Here is a 24,242-nt window from a genome sequence, read left to right as displayed (position 1 = left end):
ATGTTCACACTCCCTGTGTGTGATGGGACTTCCGGGAGAGCAAATCCTTCTCCGTCCAGACACAGCCCTTGAAGCTTGAAATATCTGTCTGAACTGAAACCAACTTCTTTCTCCACTATGGAAACCCTTAAACTATTTCTCAAGTGAACCAGTGAAATTGGCTCCCTCCTCTCATATTACATGAATGGAAAATGAGTTAAAATTGATTTTAAGCCATGGCAGCTGTGATCTTCTGAGGCTTATAAAGATCAGTTTTTAAAAAATTCTTTGAGCTAAAAATATTGATTTAAACCTACATATGATCTGTTAAGTTTGTTTTTCAACTCTGGCTCTGCATAACTTCTTAGAATCTCTCTAACTGCTCTGGGTGCCTTTTCCCTATTCATCCACTTCTGGTATGCCAACCACACATACTACCCAGCAACGTTTTGTGTTCATTTATTTCCAGGTGGAAAACGCATCCTGTGGAAATCTAGGCCAGGGCAACTCTGGTACCACACCTTTCTTTCTTTCTTTCTTTCTTTCTTTCTTTCTTTCTTTCTTTCTTTCTTTCTTTCTTTCTTTCTTTCTTTCTCTTTCTTTCTTTCTTTCTTTCTTTCTTTCTTTCTTTCTTTTTCTTTCTTTTTGTTTTTAGAAAACTGTACTTCCACTTGATTTTTATTTCTCTAAAATCCTTATGGTTTTTTTTATAGAGGCTCAGAAAACATGTCTCCCTTCCACAGGCACCAACCTAATACTCCAAACGTTAATGTTGGTCCACTCTTATTTATTAACTGACAACGAAAAACAGCCCTTAGCCAAATTCCCTGTATGGTAAATGGTTTGATTCTCTGTTTTAAGATGTTTAGATGTTCTTCTTTCTAGATATCAATGGAAGTGTAGATTTTGAGTATACAGAACTATGGGGTGATCAAAGCCATGTTCAATGCTAGGTACCAATAAGATGCAGGGGAACTTCTGGATCATATTGAGTAATTTCACTCTCTGAACCACCAAGTGCTCCTTGACTATCTCCTTCTCTTTTCAAATCATCATATTACAAATTAATAACCCATGACCCAGATTCAGCTTTGAGGCATTTATTGTCTGGCTCATACAATGTAGGCTCAAGTGTGATTTAAAATAATTAAATTATTGTCTACTTTTCAAAATTGGGAGATTGTGTACTAAATCTGAATTTCCGCCTCTCATAAAAATTAGAAAGATCTGGCAAATGTGGGGCCACATTCCTGAATAGAAATAACCACCTGGAGTTGAGTAGTGGTTGTGGGTGGTAATTTGTGGGGGTCCTTGATACAGGATGTGCCCTCTTCTATTATCCTTACTCCATACTCGCTCCCTATTGTCTGTCACACATTCCAGCTTCACTTAGTAATCACACATACCTGGCCTCTGTAACCATCTGCGTCTTGGTTCCTTATCATAAGCAAGTTCCTTAGAGTATGAGCCAAATACACGTTCCTTCACCATGAGCAGGATTTCTGCTAGCATTATAGTTTCTTCCTCCAACTTGTTTAGCAGACTGGACAGGAGATGCCCTCCATGCCTCTCCTTCTGGACTAGAGGACAGAGATTACTCTGAGCACCCCTTTTCTTGCTTAGCCATTTACATTCTGGAATAAAAAAATGCTTTCTAAGGAGAAGGCATTACCTCCCTACTCTGCCCCAATGTCACCATCTCCAACCCAAAATACCTTTTGAAAAGTCATAGTTCATATGGCACATCTTCCCCTCACTCCCCACCCCCCGGCCCGTATTTTAGTTGGCTTTCAGGGCTCCTGAGAAGACCTTACTTCAAGTCTTACTTTTGGGTCATAAAATGAGGGCAGAGCCCATCTATAATGCTATCTGCTCTGGCAAATCCACCTTGACTCCAAGTCTTAGCACATTCTTCAGCGTTTCTGCAGGATGTTGTCAATCTGAGTCTCTATTCATTTTTTAGCTCATAATTGTCATGCTTCTACTATGTACCAGGCACCCAGTATGTAAAATTTTGTTTTTATCTTCAAATAGGTCATGGTCTGGTGGGAGAGAAGCAGACTTATAAACAGTTACAGGGATCTAGGCACTAAAAGCTTATGTTGAGAAGGTTCAGAAGTGCAGGGGAAGGCATCCATGGTGGGGGGCGGGGGCGGTGCAATGAGCTAAGGGACCCAGGAGGGCTTCAGAGGCAAGGTAACATTGGAAAACATTCCTGAAGAGAAGTACAGGTGCTTTTTGACAGGTGAAAGGAGGCAATAGGATAGATAAGGTCCAGCTGTGTAAAGTGGCAAGGATGGGGAGGGGTGCAATTTTATGATCTTGCTCTGGCCATGAGGAGGTGGCACTGGTGATGAGACAGCCAGTGATGGTAACCAGGCAGGTTTTCTCGTGAGGAGCCCTCCCTTCTGCTCTGACTCAGACCATCTTCCCCCTGCCCTGCCCCATACCTTGCTGTTCTTTCAACCCTGGAGGGTCCAAACTCTGACCTCACCGTCCTGTGAAGTTGTGGTTCTGTCTGTTTTTAATCAACTTCATGCTCTGTACAAAATTATATTTTCAAAGTAACTGAGATTCCATAAGCTAGGCTTTTCATTTGCAAAGCTCAATCAGATGATATCAAATAAATGTTCCCTATGTGTAAAGAACTGCACAAAATCGGGTTCAGTTAAAATAAATCTTAGGGGCCCCTGGGTGGCTCAGTCGGTTAAGCGTCTGACTTTGGCTCAGGCCATGATCTCACAGCTCGTGAGTTCAAGCCCCGTATCGTGCTCTGTGCTGACAGCTCAGAGCCTGGAGCCTGCTTCGGATTCGGTGTCTCCCTCTCTCTCTGCCCCTCCCCTGCTGATGATCTGTCTTTCTGTCTCTCTCAAAAATAAATAAAAACATTAAAAAATAAAATAAAATAAACCTTACATTTGAGTTGATTTTTTTTTCTCACACTAGTATTTTAAATTGTAAACCAACTGCAGATTTTATATCTTGTAAGTACTTCAGACTAGAGAGAAGTTTGAAAACAGTCCAGTGGCATCTGTTTTGAAAAAAAGGCTGATAAGTCCCAGCTAAGCCATGTAGATGGCAAACCCACACACTGCATGCATTTCTCATGCCCATTTCAGTCCCAGACTATTTTCTCTGACCTTATGCCCATAGTTAATGCCTTCTCGCCCACATGCCAGCCAGCCAGCAACAATAAAAACAAGCATCAGACTTCACAGGTTCCTTTGTAAGAATGTCCTTGGACTCCTAGTCAGGGCTTTCTTTTTGGTCTGGACTCAGACTTGCCCCTTGAGCTTCAGGAAAGATTTAGCACTTCTGCTTCCCACTCCTGGCACTTCTAATCACACGGCTTGCTCTCAGAATCTGGCTTTCCTTTTCGTGGGTACCCCAGGAAACCATCTGCTTGGTGAGTGTCTGTTCCTGAGACACATTGGCTAACATGATATCACATTTGCTGGGCCTGCCTACCTCTGCACAGGAAGAATTAGGGCAAGCCCCACCCTCATCTCTGGAGGTGATCTTAGCCATCTTGGGAGTAGGTGGCTGTCTACTGGTTGTCATGAATACAATTAATAGATAGATGACTTTTTATACATTTAGCAGTTCTCTAACTTTAGCATGCATCTGAGTCTCCTGGAGAGCTTATTAAATCTAGATTCCTGGTTCCATCCCCAAATTACTGCTTAAGTAGCTCAAGGATGGGACCTGAGCATTCCTTATAAACTTCCAGGCAATGCTGCTGCTGCTGCTCTGTGGACCACATTCTGAGCAACACTGTACTATATGACTTAGCTCAATGGTTCTGATGTGAGAGGTGGGGAGCGATGATGAATCAGAGTCACCTAGAAAGAGTTTTAAAAATGTGCATGTTGGGGTGCCTCAGTGGCTCAGTCAGTTAAGCATTCAACTCTTTTTAAAAATATTTTTTTAGCATTTTATTTATTTTTGAGAGACAGAGAGAGACAGAGACAGAGACAGAGCATGAGTGAGGGAGGGGCAGAGCGAGAGGGAGATAGAGAATCAGAAGTAAGCTCCAGGCTCTGAGCTGTCAACACAGAGCCCAATGCAGGGCTCAAACCCATGAACCATGAGATCATGACCTGAGCCGAAGTGAGATGCTTAACTGACTGAGCCACTCAGGTGCCCTGAAGTGTCCAACACTTGATTTCAGCAGAGGTCATGATATCATGGTTTGTGAGGTCGGGTTCTGCACTGTCAGCTGCTTGGATTCTCTCTCTGTCTCTTCCTCCTCTCTCTCTCCCTCCCTCTCTCCTTGCCCCTCTGCCACTCGTGCTCTCTCTCTCTCTCTTAAAACAAATAAGTACACATTTAAAAAATCTAACTGAAATATTAATAAAAATAAAAAGGAGGACTAGCTTAGTCCTGCTACATATTTTGGATACAGGTGTATTTCCTAGAATCAGACTAAGACTTAAGAAAGAGATTGGGACCCTGGACAAAAGCGGTTGACTTGTTCTTCATATATATACCATTGACCTAGTAGAAAGTGCTACATCATCTCTGACCCAGGGGCCAGTTGTCTGTAGAGAGCACAATTTCCCACCTGCTCACTACGGTCAACTGGCACTAGGGTCAGAGACGATGTAGAGCATCCGACTAGGTCAGTGGTTTGTACGGCCCAGACCACGATAAGGAGACAGCAAAATTTCAGGGGACACCCTAAACCTCAGCACATAATGTAATCAATATTTCCATGGACTGTTTTCTAAATTAGTATAAATGCAAATAAGCCTATGATGAATAAAATACCAAAATTTTAAATAAAGACATGATCAATATTATGAAAATTTCCCTTTCAACTCAGGCTCCAAGCCTTTACTTAAAATTTTACTTTTTTGCTTATTATGGTTTAAAAAATAGTACACTAAAGTTACATCCTGATTACTGTTTTCATGGACCCCCCCCCCTTAAATTTAGCACCCTCCCTTGCCTCGCCCTATTTTCAGCCTGAGTTTGAGAATCATCTGGAGGGTTTTTTAAAAATGCACATACTTAGGTCTCACTCCCAAATATTCTTTAATTAGCTAGCAAGTGAAGCCTATGCATGGTTAGGGCAACAGTGGTCTAGAATCACTGAGCTGTACCACCACATGTTGGTCTCTGGGAATGAAGGATTGGTGGTTCTTGGTGGTCCAGGCTGTGGGAGGATGAAATAAACTGCATGCAAAGCATGTGCAATGATTCAGAAAGGTGACAGCATCAGAACAATTTGGCAACAGAACAGTAGCACAGGACTCAGGTTCCTGAGAGAAACTGTAGAGCTATGCAGATTTCTAGGTTTAGACGTGCTGAACATGGTATACAGTCTGTCAACTTAAGGTTCAGACACAACACCAAGGTAAAGACTTGGTCATTGGAACTGAGATAGAAGGTCTGGGTTCTGGAAGTAGAAAACAAAGTCAAAACAGAATTCGATGCTGAATCACCTAAATGCTGACCTAAGGATCCTCCAGTTTCCTCTGTGCAGGTATAGGCTTCAGCCTAGAGCCTGGAGTAGGAGAAGGCATTTGGCAAACCACAGACAAATGTCAAAATCCATTTTTGCTGAAATGCAAATATTAGCTGGGGAAAATTGTTGGCTGTTGATCAACAAAAGAAAATACTTTATGTAATGGGGTTATGAAGTTGTGTTTGTGCTATTGGAAAAGACATGGTATCTTTTTACCCTAAATTGTAAAGATGTACAGTGAATGTGTCTTTTGGGCACAAGCTGCCCTTCCTTTCTGTTTCTCTATAACATATACTTTTATATTACCTAATGTCCCAGTTTGTGGAAAAAAATGGATCTTAGATTTAAAAACAAAACACGGTGGGGACACCTGGGTAGTTCTGTTCGTTAAGCGTTCGACTTCGGCTCAGGTCATGATCTCGTGGTTCGTGGGTTCAAGTCCCGCATTGAGCTCTCTGCTGTCAGCATGGAGTCAGCTTTGGATCCTCTGTCCTCCTCTCTCTCTGTCCCTACCCCACTTGTGCTCTCTCTCAAAAATAAATAAACATTAAAAAAAAAAGCACAGTAGAACTCAACTGAAAAAAACCTAAAAGTGAAAAGTATAAACACAAACACACAGCTCCTGCTTCTTTGCAGTCTGTAGCATTTGTAATCTGGTCAGGTAAAGCATGTTTAGGAAGAGTTAACACCATTTAGAAGTTTCCCTGAAGTGTTACTTGGAAGCATGACCCAAGTGGGAGATTTAAGAATGAGAATTTTAATCACAACATCCTACTTCTGAGCTTGTGTTTAATCTTGATTCATTGCATGCTTTATGGTACATTAAATCTATTTTTAAATATTTATATAATTCAAAAATGTACTGAAATTAAGTTATTATAAAATTCCATCTTGTAGCTGATCATATTTTTTTCTGTATTCTGGCTGCTAGGGATCTCAAGTCCAAACGTATGTCCTTACATGAATAGTTGTATAAGGCCTTCCCAATAAAATTTGTTTTTGCCTACTAAATCTATCGATTTAGTACTCGACCTTTGGTTCCTCCTTTGTTCTGATTTCTTTATTACGACATACACACAAATGCAGACACAAAACACTGCTTCCCAGATGTGTATATGTAATTTTTAAAAATCAATTTTATTGACATAGTTTACATAAAATAAAAATAATTCACTTTAAGTGTAGAGTTTTATGAATTTTGACAAATACCACCACAATTAAGATATAGAAAACTTCCATCATTCTAAAATGTTCCCTATGTTTCTTCCCAGTCAATTCTATATCCCTTGAACAATTCTGTGTTCAGGTAAATGCTGTTTAGCTTTCTATGTCAAGATTATATTTATCTTTTGAAGAGTTTCATGTAAGTGAAATTATACGATGCACACCCTTTGGTGTCTGGCTTCTTTAAATCAGCATAATGTTTTTCATAAATATCCATTTGTTGCATAATCCAGTAGTTCTCTTTTTTTAAAGTTTATTTATTCTGAAATATATAGAAAGAGAGCATGCGAAGGGCAGAGAGAGAGGGCAAGAGAGAATCCCAAGCAGGCTCTGCACTGTCAGCACAGAGTCTGATGCAGGGCTTGAGCTCACAAACCATGAGATCGTGACCTGAGCTGAAATCAAGAATCAGACGCTTAACTAACTGAGCCACCCAGGTGCCCTGTTTTCCTTTATTGATGCATAAATTTCATTGTATGGATATATGGAGATATCATATTTTGTTTATACATTCACCTATTGGTGGACATTTTGATTACTTTTAGGTTTTGGTCATTATGAATAAAACTTTTATTAATATCTATGCAAATACAATGTTTGTGGAAATATTTTATCATTTTCCTTGGATAAGAATTACTAAATTCCCAAAGAGTGAAATTATTGGGACATAAATTTGGCATATATTTATATTTTTTAAGAAACTGCCAAAATGTTTTCCAAAACGATTGTACCATTTTCATACAAATCTACATATTTTGTTTTCATAAAAATATTCATAATGGCTAGAGGTAAAAACTTCAAAGCAGGAAGTAACCATGTAAGTTAAGGATGAACGCTGTTTTGTGCATTTGTGTGCCCGCCAGCATGCAGCAGAGAGAATGTACAAAGTACACAGAAAAGGGAGTTTGTGCACAACACAAATTGGTGTATAAATGAGTAAATTAATTTTCTCAAATTATTGACTTAAAATATAATTCTTAGAATAGATGTAATGAGTAAATGATGTAATACATATCGAACACTCAGTCCAGCACTTGGCACATAATAGAAGTGTAGTGTATTTACTCCTCTGTAAATACAATGTGTTTGTCGAATATAAAACTGATATTATTAAACTTGATAAAACACCATCTAGAAATTTTCAAATATCTAAGTCATAAAGTGTGTCTTGCTGTATCCAATGGAGTTTTTAGCGGTTTGGGTAGGTTATATCTCTATGGAGATCCTAGTGGTATATAATTTTTATTCTTTAAAACTGAGTTCATGTAAAATATAACATTGCATGTTTTTATGCCTCAGTAATTTTATTAACTAATTAACAAAAATGCAAACATTTGTTCATTCATCATAATTATGTTCATAGCAAGTTAGAGAATTTGTGGAATTGAAATTCTTACTGATGGCTTTGAAATTATGATTGTGATATAGAAAACTCTGAAAAATTATGGCCAACTAATCTTTGACAAGGCAGGAAAGAATATCCAATGGAGAAAAGACAGTCTCTTTAACAAATGGTGCTGGGAGAACTGGACAGCAACATGCAGAAGGTTGAAACTAGACCACTTTCTTACGCCATTCGCAAAAATAAACTCAAAATGGATAAAGGACCTGAATGTGAGACAGGAAACCATCAAAACCCTAGAGGACAAAGCAGGAAAAAACCTCTCTGACCTCAGCCGCAGCAATTTCTTACTTGACACATCTTCAAAGACAAGGGAATTAAAAGTAAAAATGAACTATTGAGGCCCCATGAAGATAAAAAGCTTCTGCACTGCAAAGGAAACAATCAACAAAACTAGATGACAACCAACAAAATGGGATAAGATATTTGCTAATGACATATCAGACCAAGCGCTAGTATCCAAATCTATAAAGAACTCACCAAAGTCCGCACCCAAAAAAACAAATGAACTAGTGAAGAAATGGGCAGAAAACATGAATAGACACTTCTCTAAAGAAGACATCCAGATGGCCAACAGGCACATGAAAAGATGCTCAATGTCACTCCTCATCAGGGAAGTACAAATCAAAACCACACTCAGATACCACCTCACGCCAGTCAGAGTGGCCAAAATGAACAAATCAGGAGACTCTAGATGCTGGAGAGGATGTGGAGAAACGGGAACCCTCTTGCACTGTTGGTGGGAATGCAAACTGGTGCAGCCACTCTGGAAAACAGTGTGGAGGTTCTCAAAAAATTAAAAATAGATCTACCTTATGACCTAGCAATAGCACTGCTAGGAATTTACCCCAGGGATACAGGAGTGCTGATGCATAAGGGCACTTGTACCCCAATGTTTATAGCAGCACTCTCAACAATAGCCAAATTATGGAAAGAGCCTAAATGTCCATCAGCTGAGGAATGGATAAAGAAATTGTGGTTTATATAGACAATGGAATACTACTTGGCAATGAGAAAGAGTGAAATATGGCCTTTTGTAGCAACATGGATGGAACTGTAGAGTGTTATGCTAAGTGAAATAAGCCATACAGAGAAAGACAGATACCATATGTTTTCACTCATATGTGGATCCTGAGACACTTAACAGAAGACCATGGGGGAGCGGAAGGGGGAAAAAAGTTATAGAGAGGGAGGAGACAAACCGTAAGAGACTCTTAAATACTGAGAACAAACTGAGGGTTGATGGCGGGTGGGGGAGAGGGGAAAGTGGATGATGGGCATTGAGGAGGGCACCTGTTGCAATGAGCACTGGGTGTTGTATGGAAACCAATTTGACAATAAAAAAAAAAAAAAGAAAGAAATCTCTGAAAAAGTGATTTGTTTTAGTTGTTAGGAATTGTTGGCTAAAGAGTATCCTAAGACAGAAAGAAGAGTACAGATTATTGAAGTTATATATAATAATAATTATCTAATGATCAGGTCACTTAATTATCAGGTTGTTAGTTTCAGCAGGGTATTTGATGTCACTGATGAGATCATCCTAGCACTGATGTGCAGAAGGGACCAGGTCTCCACAAGGAAATGATTTCTAACAGCCTCACAAGTGGTTCAAAGTCACAGGAAAGTGGGTGGGGTGGAAACTTTGGGGTGAAAGTGATAGGAATGGAGGTTTATTTGAAGGAGTTAAGTAAGATCTGCTAAAAATCAGAAGAATAGCATCTTTGAGAATCAAAGGCCACCCTAATATTGGAAATGATTAAAAAACAAAAACACAAAAAGAGGCATTAATGTAGGACGAGTTTTTAGTTTGTGAAATCATCATAGTAATTTCTCCTAAGACAAGATGTTTCTGAGGTATTTTATTATATTTTTTTTCTTAAACTTCCCAGTCTGGGGGGAAATTCTTTGCCAAGAAGGACAGCAGGGAAGCAGTGTAGTGGATGGATCAGGAGATGACATTAAAGAACAATTTCTCGCCGTCGGGGGAGAGGTTCATTGGTCTGTCCACCTGTTTTTCCATTCACACTTGTTAAATGCTTACTTAGTGCGTGCCAACTATTTGATGGGCTCTGTGCCAGACACTATAGATAGAAATGTAAATACGAAAATCCCAGAGCCGCTCCCAGCCTGGCGGGAGTGACTTACATAAACCACCAATTATATTCCAGTGTGTTAGCTGCTATAATTGAGGTGTGTACACTTTTTTAAAGATGTACAGTGTTAGGAGAGGCTAATTGCATGTAAAATGGTTTAGAGTAATTTCAAAGACCAGGGAGAAGGTCAACAGGATGCAGGGCCAGGAGAAAAAAAAAACAAAAAAACAAAAAACAAGCAATAAAAGAGTTGGACAAAAGCCCCTGACCAACAAACTGGGGAATAGAGAAGTTAGGAGGCATAGAAAATTCTCAAAAAGACAGAAGCAGGTTCCTGGTCTCTCTCTGAGGATTTTCCGCAGTGAATGCTAATCTGTAACACACAGTACCTGACTCCCCCACCCTTGAATGTAGAACCCTACTGTTAGGGCTAAGGCATATGCTAAGTCCAGGGTTCTTGACTCAGACTCACTGGTTTTCAGTCCCGGTTCACTTACTGTCTGTGTGACTTTGGCAAATACTTTAGCTTCTCTGTGTCTCAATACCTTCCATTTTAAAGTAGGGATAACAGTAGTAGCTCTCTCACAGGGTCGTGTGTTCTTTTTAAGGATTACATGAAATAACATTAGTTAAAATTATTAGAACTCTGCCCACACACAGAGTGTACTGAGTAAATTTTAACAGTCAGTATACTTAAAGTAGAAGAAAAAGACTGCTGATTTTTGAGATGTGGGTTTCTGAACTTGTACCCGCTAACTGGTTATTGGTTTCAAGAAGCGGCAGGGCCAGCTACAGAAGCTAAATGCTATCTATACTGCAGAGAAATGATAGAAAAAAGAGAGGATATGAGTCTATTTAATGATGAAAAGCATGGATAGCATAGGTCCTTTAGTGTTGAACAATTTTTTTGAAATAAGTCAGGGAGGCTAGAGTGTCTAGCTAAGCATTATTATTTTCAAATTGCAGTTGAAACCCAGTATTTGATTGTGAAATCAATTTAAAGTTTCATGAAAAAATTTTAGGATGCAGATAATATAGTATTATTTCATAAATTTCTCATTCAAATAAGTAATAATATAATGGTTGACACTGACAAAATAACACTATATATGATAGTAAGAACTTGATGTATACTCAGTTAATTCTCATAACAACCCTAGCAGATAGATCTTATTATCAAATTCATTTTGCAGATGAAGAAACCAAGGGGTTAAACAACTTTACAAGGACAGAGATGATATATTCCAGAACCAGGGTTTAGACCTGGAAGTCTGTCTCTAGAAGCTATGAGGTGTATGATTATAATATAAAATGTACATCTTACTGTGGGTCTGGGTCAAAAGAATTTCAAAGCTACTATGATGAAGAAATGCACAACTCCCATCACGCAGAAGCTCTAGGTAAGTGCACTGTCTTTGCAGAATTTCCACTGGCTTGAAAATCATGTTAATGTTCATGTTACTTCTGAGTTTTAGCCATGCGATTTAATCTACTTAAGAATGAAAGAGGAACATAAGAGCATGCAAAAAAGTAAGACGTCAAAGTATTCAAGGACATGCTTTCAGAGAGAGAGAAAATGATGAACTACTAGAATGTGCAGGCCATAAAAAATTCCATTGGTATCATTCATGAAATGTTATTTCAGAAAATAAACATGTATTGTGCATCTTCTATTCCAAGTGTTGTGGGGAGCAAAGATAAATAAAACAGGGTCCCTCGTTCTCAAGAAGCTTACAGTCCAATGTGAGAGACAAACAAACACACACAAAATCTGAGTTACAATATTACCTGGTAAGTTTGATGATAGAATGTGAAGAAATGCAGTGAGCTCTTAAGTTGTACATAAGAGTGGCCACCAACTTGGCCTAGAGGATAATTATTTTTTTTTAATTTTTTTTAACCTTTATTTATTTTTGAGACAGAGAGAGACAGAGCATGAACGGGGGAGGGTCAGACAGAGGGAGACACAGAATCTGAAACAGGCTCCAGGCTCTGAGCTGTCGGCACAGAGCCCAACGTGGGGCTCAAACTCACGGACCGTGAGATCATGACCAGAGCCGAAGTCAGACGCTTAACCGACTGAACCACCCAGGCGCCCCAAAGATGATTCTTTTTTTATATTAAATATAATGTATTGCCAAATTGGTTTCCATATAACACCCAGTGCTCATCCCAACAGGTGCCCTCCTCAATGCCCATCACCCACTTTCCCCTCTCCCCCCAACCCCCCATCAACCCTCAGTTTGTTCTCAGTATTTAAGAGTCTCTTATGGTTTGCTTCCCTCCCTCTCTATACCATTTTTTCCCCTTCCCCTCCCCTCTGGTCTTCTGTTAAGTGTCTCAGGATCCACATATGAGTGAAAACATATGGTATCTGTCTGTCTCTGTCTGACTGATTAAGCCTTGCCATGATTCTTGAGAGTGGGAGAGAGAAAGGGGTATTTCAGGCTGAGAGAAGAACATGTGTAATAAAGGAGTGAGAAAGTGGAGCATGTCTATGGAACCAGGAATTATTTCACCTTACTACTGTGAGAAGGTCTTTTGAGATAAACATTTTCTATGTTTCTACAACATCCTAATAACTGAAGAAGTGCCAAACCTTGCCAAGGTGGTGGCATTCTGCTGGCTCTATTGAGTATGTGTAATTGAATAGTAGTGCAGCTGGAAAAAAGAAAATTTCTACAATATTATGCCTGTCCTTAATAAATTCTGGTTGAAATGGCTTACCTAAGGGGTTAGTGTACTTCAAAGATCAAAACACTCTCTGTTGATTGATTGTCTGACTTTCAAGGGAGATGCTGCAGGCAGCAACTTTAAACTCTCCTTGTTTGTGTCAATTAGATGGCGTTGTGTTCACCGCCTCTCCAGGGCACAAAAAGCCACGAGAATATTTTCTCCTCATTCTAGACACATGCTTGTAACAACATGTTTCAACAAGCAACATGAGCTTTTAGCAACCCAGAATTCAGTATAATGGGTAGTGATCCAGTGTCATTTTTAAAATTATTTTTCATGTTTATTTACCTTGGAGAGAGAGAGAAAGTGCATGAGCAGGGGAGGGGCAGAGAAAGAGGGAGACACAGAATCCTAAGCAGGTTTCAGGCTCTGAGTTGTCAGCACAGAGCCTGACATGGGGCTTGAACCATGAAACATACGATCATGACCTGAGGTGTAATTGAATGCTTAACCGACTGAGCCACCCAGGCGCCTCCAATGTCATTTTTTTAACTTTATTTATTTTGAGAGAGAGAGAGAGGGAATGCTAGTGGGGGAGGGGCAGACAGAGAGAGAGAGAGAGAGAGAGAGTGGGAGAGAGAATCCCAAGCAGGCTCCATACTGTCAGTGCAGATCCTGATGTAGGGCTCAAACTCAGGAACCATGAAATCATGACTTAAGCTGAAGTCAGACGCTTAACTGGCTGAGCCACCCAGGTGCTCTGATCCAGTGTCATTTTTAAAAAGAATCAGCCCATGCTTGGAAGAATAAGGAGACAAGGTGGTATGTGTCATAGAAATAAAAGCCTTGAGTGTCCCATAAAAGCTGTGAGGATCCTATAAATCAGCTGGATGACCCTCAGCAATTTGTTTCAGTTCTCCGAGCCTCAGTTTCCTGGTCTATAAAATAAAGGTGTTGGAATAATTGATGTGTCCTGGTTTTAAACGTCTGATTTTGAGAGTACTTTAGGCTATTCTTGAGAGCCAAGAGAAGAGATGCTTACGATTCAGGCAGCTAAGAGTCCTACTATAGCACCTCTCTTACCCCATCATCTCAAAGGAACCAAAATGGAAGAAGTCAGTTTCCCCTCTGAAGTTGGACAAAGCTGTCTTCTGAACCAAGCCCAGGAAGTTGAACCCTCTCCGGTCGTGCCTCTGGAATTTCATCACATCTGTAAAACTGCTGGGCTCCTACTAACAGCAGACAGGGGTGCTCTATTTGGCTCTCCTGTGTTGGTTTACCTCCACTGTGGAAAAGGCCCAAAGCTCTTCTGCATCATAGACTTAATGCCATTGGCTTACAGAGTCTGTGGAGACAAAGAGCTGCAGAAGAGAACCGAGCAGAAAAACCCACATGATGCCAAAGAATCAAGCGCATGTGGACCTTTAAACCCACTGTATGTATGCAGATAGGTCCCCTGGAGAATACAGGGTAAGATCTCCTCTCTGGAGATAATAATTTTATTTACCCCCTTGCTTTTTGTTCTTACAGAATGCATATTAATGCAAGAGAAAAACAGAGCTCTACTGGTATACTGATGCATATTTTATGGTTGTTATGTTGTAAGTTCATCTCTTTTATTGGTTACTCCCTTCACTGTGGCTAAGGAAATGCCAAATCCTACTCCTGTGCTGTTGCTATAGTGATTCCTGAGCGATAAAAGCCAGGCATGAAGTATTCAGGTGAAATTTTTATCCAACTAATGTTTAAATTAAACGTGGATTTTATTTATTAAAATATTTGAAATCCAGTGATCAGGGAAGCTGAAGCACTACTTTCCCAACTACCTTTGCCACTTCCTCTTTGATTGTTGTTTTAGGCATGTAGTTGTCTTCAGCTAAAGCCACGTACTTGAATTTTCCTATTCTCAGGTGAGAATCGTGCAGCCGCAGGGAAGGCAGTTGAGTGACTGGCTCAGCAACAGTTTAGCCTATTCTTCAATGGAGCAATCTAATTAAAAAGAGGTTTCATTGTTATTATTTTATTATTTTATTTCAGTATAGTTGACACACAGTGTTACATTAGTTTCAGGTGTATAGCACAGTGATTCAACACCTCTATACCTTATGCTGTGAGCACCACAAGGGTAGTTAGCATCTGCTATCATACAACGCTGTTGTATGATACCACATACATACATACATATCACATACGTATAATACCACAGACCATATTCCCTGTGCCTTACTTTTACCCCTGTGCCTTATTCATTCCCTAACTGGAAGCCCATATTTTCCACTCCCCTTCACCCATTTTGCCCATCTCCCCACAGCCCTGTTCTCTGGCAACTACCAGTTTGTTCTTTCTATTTCTAGGCCTGATTCTGCTTAAAAAGAGATTTTAAATGCTTCTTTCTCCACCCACTTGAACACTGGCCCCAGTATTCTTATAGTCGCAATAACTATCCTTTGGAAACTTGTTTTTATGTCTGGTTCCATTTTGTAGAATGTCCTTATCTAGTTTTGCTGGAATACTATGCTTATATTTCTATCCACACATTTCAAGACACAGTAAGCTAACCCATGGGTGGTAGGTCAGAACTTTGACACTGTGTCACATTCACACACGGAAGCAAAGATATGAGAATGAAATGGATGGGGATAGATGGAATGGAGGTTTTGCCAAGACAGCAGTAGGACAGATCATCACTTGGGTACAGCAAATCTGGAGAATTCTCCTCAGCCCTTGCTCAGCATTGCATGGACCAGGCACTGGGAAACTTTTTTTTTTTTTTTTTTGAGTGGGAAACTTTCTCAGTACTAGGCCAGAGAATAAATAATTTTGGCTTTGCAGGCCATACCACCTCTGTTGTAACTGCTTACGTCTGTCATTGTAGCGCAAAAGCAGTCATGAGCAATAATATATAAATGAATACACGTGGCTGTGTTCCTATCAAACTTTGTTTATGAACGATGAAATTTGAATCTCGTGATTTTCATCTGTCACAAAATACTCTTTTTTTGGTTTTTGTACCCAACATTTTAAAAAATGTAAAAACTATTCTTTGCTCATGGGCCACTAAAATAACAGGCAGCGGGTCTATTTGGCCAGCAGGCTGATGTTTGCTGAACTCTGGCATTGTATGTTAAGGAGATGGAATCTTGGGTGAGATTGTCTCTGAATTCTGGGCTCTTCCTATTTATCTGTTTTACCTTAGATAATTAATTTCTCCATGATTTGGTTTGCTCATGTGTAGAGCAACATTGGTAATGGTACCTACTCACAGAGTTTTTTAAGGTTTAAAAAAAGGGACAGATAGTGTTTTTCACATAAGAAATGCTCACTAATAGAAGTTATTATCATTTCACAGAGGGCCGCAGGGAACTATGGGAAATGCTCTGTCATCCTGGGACTGGACTGAAGTAGCCAGATTTGATATCTTCAAAGATCCAGGTGACCTAGAAAGAGAATATGACTGTCCTGCCTTTCTTTAGCAGTCACTAAAGTATTAGAGGCCTCCTTCCTTCCACCTGCCCTGGCCGCCTGCCCCTGGCCACTGCCTACTGGCCATCTACAGCCCACTTCTGATGAGTGTTTCCCTATAGAAATGGCTGCTTGTGTTCTGCCTGCCAACACCTTCTGCCACCCATAATTTAATCATCTTCATTTCCCTTCCACTGCAGTTTCTAAATGTTGACACGGTGATTTCAGGACTGGTATCATCATTTCAGATCTGATGATGGCTGTGTTTTATACCTCATAAATCCAGAGAGGCAAATTTTTGCTGAACATTATGCAGCTGTTGGGCAGCAGAGAACTGCCTTCCCAGAGTTGTATATGAAAATACAAAGTTATTTTTTTTAATGATGCTTGTTGTTTTCTCTCCTCATTTAACTGTTCCCATTTATTTCTGGTTCCTGGTCCTTTAGGGCAGCTTAGAGCTGAGGAATATTTGCTTTGAGGAGGAGTGTAAAGGATCTAGACTAAGCATGTTTATTTGGAGGAATTTTGAAAATATCTAGAGGCTATTCTTTTGATGATTTGCTTTCTTTTTTGATAATTGGTTTCAAATCTTTCAAATCTCTTTCTCTCAAGAGAGGCCAAATCAAAATCTTAATTAATTTTGTTTTAAATATACAAGCCACAAGAAGGAATGCTGTACCAAAATATTCACTCTCATTTAGGGAGAGCCAGAATTTTGAAGAATTTCATAATGGAGGCCTGTGACAACACTTTTTGTTGCTTCTTAGGAATGAAAAAGAATTTAGGTCTGTGATTCTCTACTGAGTTGTGTTGTAATTAGTTCAGTTTCTAAAAACTTAATTATTCATTGATAAAACTTTGGTTCTGGAGTCAGTTCTAATCGTGGTCCCGTCACTTACTAGGCTTTGTGGCTTTGAATATGTTATTAAAGGTCTCTCTGCTCAATTTCCCTCTCTAAAAAACAGGTGGTTAATAATCACCCACCCTGTAAAAGAATTGTAGAATTGTAAAGAATAAAAGTCACAATTCATATACAGTTTAGATGCCTAGCACAGAAGAATTCAGGGGCACCTGGGTGGCTCAGTCTCTTAGGCATCTGACTCTTGATTTCAGCTCAGGTCATGATCTCAAAGTTCTTAGGACTAAGCCCTGCATGGGAGGGACTCCCCACACTGACAGTGTGGAGCCTACTTAGGATTCTCTACCTCTCTCTCTCTCTCTGCCCTTCCCCTACTTGTGCTCTCTCTCTCTCTCTGTCTCAAAATAAATAAATAAACTTAAAAAAAAGAACTCAATAATGTTGCAGCTCTTTTTTACTCATTTATAATTCAGCAGGGAGTTCACTTGTCTGTACTATGCTCAGATCTTGCTCCCTTTCATTTACTGGGTGTGTTTTCTTGGGCAGGTTGCTTAACATCTCTGAGCCTGAGGTTTCTCATCTGTAACACGAAGATGATAATAGTGCTTAGGAGAAATTGAGTTAATACATTTAAAGCATCTAAATCAAGTCCTGACACAAAGTAACTGCCTAATCGGTGCTAGCTGTTATTATATTTGCAATTTGTCAAGACCCTATGGTAAATTCTGGATATTTTGAGACAAAAGACATTGTCACTCAGGGACAGTGTGGCAGACTCCACAAATGGTAAAGGAGAGCACGAGTAAGTCATTAATTGTAACACAGGGTGATGATGGTGATGACAGAGGTGTGCAGTGGTGGTGATTAGTTTAAGGTAACCGCCCTTAGGAAGGCAGGTAAACTCACGGTGGAGGGAGGTTGTGTGATCCAGAGGAGAGCTGGTGGAGTCAAACAGACCTGGGTTTGGTTCTTCTCCTTGCTCCTTACTAGTGAAGTTCCTTAGCACCTGAGAAGCTCCGTTTTCTTCTTAATAAAATGGCGGGTGATCTTACCCGTCTGCTTCTCGGGAAATACTATTCACTCCACAATGGGCAAATGGGAGATATGTGTAAACTATTGTAATTTTTACCTGAGAGTGGAAGAAGAAAAGACCATTGCCAAACTAGTACTAGGGTTAGAAAAGTAATTATCTCTTGATTTAAATAAGGCTTCATCTCCTGGCTTCTACAGACAAAACTTTAACATTCCAGTGTTAGCCTCTGAATTTATAGAGGTTCAAACAGCACAAATGACTACTGTACAGACAAAATAATTTAGCTCACAGGAAAAATATGATTAAAGTTTCCAGGAGAGTTATTTAAAAATTAATGCATTGGCTAGTCCTTGGTACAGACCTTACCTGGTGATTACTGTTTTACTGAGAACTCAAAGTGTTTTACTGAAAACTCAAGTCCAGCTAATCCCAAATAATAAGGATTCTGTGGTTCAAACACGTGGAGAAATTGTTGGTTAAACAGATTTCTTCATTACAGAGTGTTTCATACCTTTTAAAATTAGAAAATGTATTGGATATCTCTATGAAGGGATAGAGTATATAACATTTCCCCAATGTATTTGACCATGGAATTCTGTCTTCTCTTCCTTTCCTCCCCACCCTGCCCACTGTGTGTGTGTGTGTGTGTGTGTGTGTGTGTGTGTGTTTCATGTCCTAGTCCAGTAGAACTCTTTTGGAAAATGATGCTTTATCTTTTTATACACCCATATAATGCTCATATATGTCTGCTGCCTCCTACTGACATCCCTGCTAGTGTTCTGAAGGTCAGAATATACTATCATACCAGACACAAAAGTGTTCTTCACATCTCCTGAAACTTACAGGAGTCCTAGAGATTTTCCTTTGAACTGCTTATAGTGAGTTCATAATGAGCATCTTAAATTTTTTTTTTAAAGAAAACTTTCTCAAAGCATCAGATTAACACTTTGAAACAGGGGGAAAAACAAATAATAGGAAAAAAAAGGAAAAACGATAGTTGAAATCCATTGCAAATGTGTACTCTGAAAACAGTCTTTCATCTTGATTTGAAAGAATTCTGCTTTGTGCATTAATAAAGGTTTTCCCCTCCATCTGATTCAAGCTCATCGTAGAAATTACTTTCAGGTACTGTTTGTACAATGCTCACAACCAGAAAGAAAGCCTATACATGTTGCATAAATAAGGATATGCTGCCTGAAAACAAATGTATCCTTTCAAAGATGAATGAAGAAAACAGCCATGGCCAAGAACTAGAACGTTCTAACCATGGCCATGAGTTGCGAAGTACCTAAACACACAATCAAGGACTCATGTGAATTCTTCAAATCTGGGTCTATCTGGGAAAAAAGAAACACACTTTTGGTCAAAACTGTCGTTTCCATACATTTCCACACATATGAATTTACATACTCATGCAAAACCCCAAATGCACATAAATATTTCTGGAGCGTGTGAGCAGTTTCACGGCAAGACCCACTTGATGCTGGCAGGCACACTTGGTTGGTCTGCTGTCCTGAGCTCTGAGAGAGTCATGGAGCCCGATGGATCCATCTCTACCGGGGCCTTGTAACTACACAGATGGCAGTCCTGTTTTTACATGTGGTTTGGCGATAACCACTCAGTTCTTAATGAGGAATAAAAATAGATTTGATAAATTCAGTAAGACTGTAATTAATCTGTAAAGACTATAACAAATCTCCAATTTGAAGATCTTTAAAACTACCCAATAACTCATTCTACTTTTCCAATTTGTTCCCTCAAATTAAATTTGACCTGTCAAGCTGACATAATTCCATGTACATAGGATTAGTGAGGGGTCGCAGTGAGATCGTTCCAGAGCATAGAGCTTAGACTCCACACGCTTGAAGGCAAGCTAAATGAGGAAAGTGAGCCTCCCCCTTCATTTCTCAGTAACTTTTAATTTGTCCTCAAAACAGGAATGCTAATTTAGAAACACCTTGTTCTGCTCTTTCTTTACATTATTGAGAATCTGTTATTTTTAAAAGATTTAAGACATGAATTATAAAAAATGCTCCATTTTTATTTTTTTTTTAAATAGCAGGTACTTGGTTGTTCAGATTTATCTTAATTGGTTAAGAATATTTTGTGAGGAAAAAATAGAAGTTTAATGTTCTTACTTATCAGCAATTCCATATTCCTTTTTTTTGTTGTTCCCAAGGATCTTCTCCTCACAGCTAAAATAACTTAAACCTGACCCGGAGCCTCAGACCTGCCCAAGACCCTTTGATGTAGAACTGTTTTTCACATCCCCACTTTGCTAGTAAGAAAACAGACAAAAAAGGTGGTAAGAAACTCACCAGGCTTCTGTGGAGCAGAGCTGGGATTTGAACTCGGGTGCCCTGTCCTTGGAGCCTGTGCCCTTAACCACATGCTCTGGGCCTCTGCAGTGCCTACCATTTGAACAGACTCATTCTTTGGGACCTCCTTTACTTAAGCGGGATGGAAAACAAGAAGCATACGTGAGAGTGCTCCCTGCCCCCCCCCCCCCCCCGCCACTGTTGAATTCTAGAACATGAGCTCCCAAAGCAGCCACTGTAACTGTGCTTTCTTCCCCCATGACACTGTGTTTTTAAAAATGTTTGTTTATATATTTTTGAGAGAGGGAGAGACAGGCAGAGCGTGAGTGGGGGAGGAGCAGAAAGAGAGGGAGACACAGAATGTGAAGCAGTCTCCAGGTTCTGAGCTGTCAGCACAGAACCATACTTGGGGCTCAAACTCATGAACAGCAAGATCGTGACCTGAGCTGAAGTTGGACATTTAACCAACTGAGCCACCCAGGCGCCTCAGCCCCCACAACACTTTGAAGGAAATGGTATTCACTAGGATGCATAAATGCCACTGCATCTGTGAGATACTAGTCTCGTTAGAGTGTCATCATATTTCATATATAAAAATCAACATGGCTAAGTGACAAATACTTTTTTTTGAGAAACCAACTTCTTTTTTTTTTTTTTTAATGCTAAGGGGGAAGGTAGTACAAAGACAGAACACTGAATTGGTTTCATCACGGTTATGTTTTGCCTGGCATAACACTCTTAATGATGAAGACAGGAAAGTGTTTTGATGCTGGTATGATCAGGTGGATGAATCACTACCTTTAAAGCAATACCTGTGAGGAATTGTGGGTAATTCAGGCTCACATGCTGTAATATTCAACAGACACTGATCTGTGTCCAAAATAAATTCCTCATAGCTTCCTCCACTTCTGCAGGTCTCTGTATCCTTATCAAATTTTTCTTCTTAGGGCCCCTTCCTTCTCTTGACTGGGAAAAGGCCCTCTGATACACTAATAAACCCCTGTGTGTTTGACCCCTGCACTCTCCACAAGCTCGTTGAAATCGTGATGGCTTCACGTAGATCTCAACGTGCAGTCTCAGTCCTGTATTCATCAGTGTCCAGCTCCTGCTGATGGGCACCTAGCGCCCCACTGAGCTCTCATAACTCTCTGCACAACTTTTGCAGTAATTCACATTTCCTGCAAAGACTGCAAAACTTCTGTATCATCTCCACTGCTTCAGCTTCAGCGTTTGAAGACTTTCTTTGTAATCTCCATACTGTAAGTGCACAGCTTCAAAAGTATTTGTTGGCAATGTTAAATGAAGTCACCTGACACAAAATTAACTGTTTTCTTAAAGCCCACCCTCATATTGGATAATATTCTCATTCCTAAGGAAGGAAGTAGTATGTCATCTTGGGAAGTATGATTTGTGTAAGGAGTATTTCTTCTTAGAAATTGCAGCAGACGTTGCTATTTCCTTCTTAATATTTATTTCCCGCTGAGCAATGTACTTTGCTCTGGCTTTAATTCTCAGCTCCTCTTGAAGCTCTGAAATGCAAGTGGAAGTTGCTCTTCAGGATTTGCAGGAAATCTTCAAGAAATCTGTAAGGGAGCTGGGAGGTAAGTTCTTTGAATTTTTGTCTCTTCCTGGAAACTAGGTGCAATGGTTGAAGATCTAGTAGCCTTCATGGACTGTGAAGTAACTTTAGAGGTGCTAGGACTTATCTTATTGATAGAAGAAGCCTGAGTTTCTTATGTTCATGGACAAACCAGCTCAAGACTCCTACTTCTTTTACGTGAAAAAGAAATACTTTTTAACTTTGTTTAAGGTATAATTTTTGTTTGTTTCTTTAACTTTAATGTTATTTGCAGACAAATGCAATTCTAACCAATAGAGAAGTTAATTAGGCTAATTTAAGTGAGTATCCAATTAAATTTTAAGTGGCATAGTACAGGCAAAACATAGGAATTCAGTAATACCTTAAGACCTTCATAAGAGAATAAAGCAAGTTTCTAGTCCTAATTAGGGTGGGTTGTGAATCACTGGCAAAATAGGAAATGCAACTCAAAACTGTCATGAGCAATTAATTGGAAAATATGAGGAACAGCTTTGTAATACATCAACTTTGCTAGGCTGAACTACTTTTCTCAGAATTCCTTTTTCTGTATGTTTCCAGATAGGGTGAGCCACAAGGGAGCTCCTTGCAAGCTACGTGGGGGGCAGAAGGGAAGCTACACACACTTTGTAACTCACACAACATGTCCAACCCATTCACTTAGAGGCAGCAGTCAGGCCTGCAAGCATCCCATCTTCCTCAGGATCCTTCTTCAGCATCTCTGAATCCTGGGCCAGTTGTGTGTGTTTAACTCCATGATGAAAGGCCCTGATTTCCGTAGATACTTACATCATCAAGGTCAGACAGAGGCAATAGGCAACCTGTGTCAGAGGAAACCTGTGTCATCACAGGGATTTCAGTCTTTCCTTGTGGATTCCAGATCATGTTCATGGATTCCAACTTTTCCTTGCTCTCCCCTCCTTTATCTCCATCTTCCCTTCCTGGGAATGACTGTCTAACGAGCAGATTTTAAGCTCTAATGAGATGCAAAGACATTAATCTTGAAAAGACCACTTAACCAGCTGCCACAGTTGCAGAAGTTCCAATCTCTGTGACAAATCCCTTCAGTAAACTGTAGTGGTTGCCGTTTTTATTAGGATAGTGTCATAGGGATTAAAAAAGAGAGAGAGAAGATGTGATAAAAATCCATGGAAGAGGAATCATTAGAACTCAACAACTGATTACTCTTGATACTTAAGGGGAGATCGAGTAATGGGATGTGAATTCCAGCCTCCAGAAATCAAGGGACTTAAAAAAAATAAAGAAATGACTCTCCATATTGGTAAGATAGTAAAAGAAAAGCCTCATTAATTAGGAGAATCAAACAAGCAAGTGTGGAATATGGCAGAGATAAAAGTAAAAGATAGGGATATCTGCTTTATCCAGAGATAAAGCAGTCTGGAATGTGGCAGAGAAATGTGTAAATGAACATAAGGAAGAACATTAGCCATCCATAAGACAAACCCCTGGGTACATTGCTGAACTTGAATCTCTGAAGAGCCTTAACGGGAAATTTAAACAGGTGAAAATTGACTGATTGAGTCACTTTTGTTTGGAGGAACCCAACTCCAAGCTTGTGTAACCCCATGATCTTCTACTTTGGGGACGATACTGCTGCAGGTACCTGAACAGGACCATGAAGGAAATCAGGAAGGTAGCCAGGGTTGTAGTGTGGCTGAGCTGAATCAAGGGCCACTGTGGCTAATGGTACGTTAGCTCTGTGTAGCTCTGGAGATGGGTTCCAAGCTTGGAAAATGTCATGCAAGCTTCCCTACAGTCCCCGCACCCTCCTTAGATGCCATTCCCATTGGCCCGTAATGATTAAATACACAAGGTAGAAAAAAGTGAAAAGATCTCATTACCTTCTTTAAGACACTTTTGTTTCTCCAATGAAGAAGACTGAGTAGTAGGTACCATGCTGTTGAAAGAGTTAAAGGAAAAGTTTGGTAATTAATAAAACCAAATGAGATATGATGAGCTGCATTTCAGCAGGAGTAGTGCAAGGAATAATTGCACTTTCAATAGTTGTTCCCAGCAGTACATAACTGATCATCTCCCCTGTGTAGTGAAAGAATTAGGAAGGGACTAAGGAGAGGGTGGGGAAGCAGGGACAGCAAGACAGGACTGTG

At 39.8% G+C, this 24,242-nt stretch overlaps 1 long non-coding RNA gene across 1 annotated transcript; it reads right to left on the bottom strand.

Annotated features, from left to right (window-relative positions):
• Positions 1–21,125: 21,125 nt before the first annotated feature.
• On the bottom strand, positions 21,126–24,031 carry LOC123383098. Its single transcript, XR_006592463.1, has 2 exons — positions 23,976–24,031; positions 21,126–22,934 (listed from the first exon to the last, which is right to left on the bottom strand). It is a non-coding gene; the product is annotated as an uncharacterized LOC123383098 (long non-coding RNA).
• Between the last annotated feature and the right edge of the window lie 211 nt (positions 24,032–24,242).

Source organism: Felis catus, chromosome F2, assembly GCF_018350175.1.
Source record: "Felis catus isolate Fca126 chromosome F2, F.catus_Fca126_mat1.0, whole genome shotgun sequence".
Taxonomy (NCBI): domain Eukaryota; kingdom Metazoa; phylum Chordata; class Mammalia; order Carnivora; family Felidae; genus Felis; species Felis catus.
This window is presented reverse-complemented; position numbering and strand designations above follow the sequence as displayed.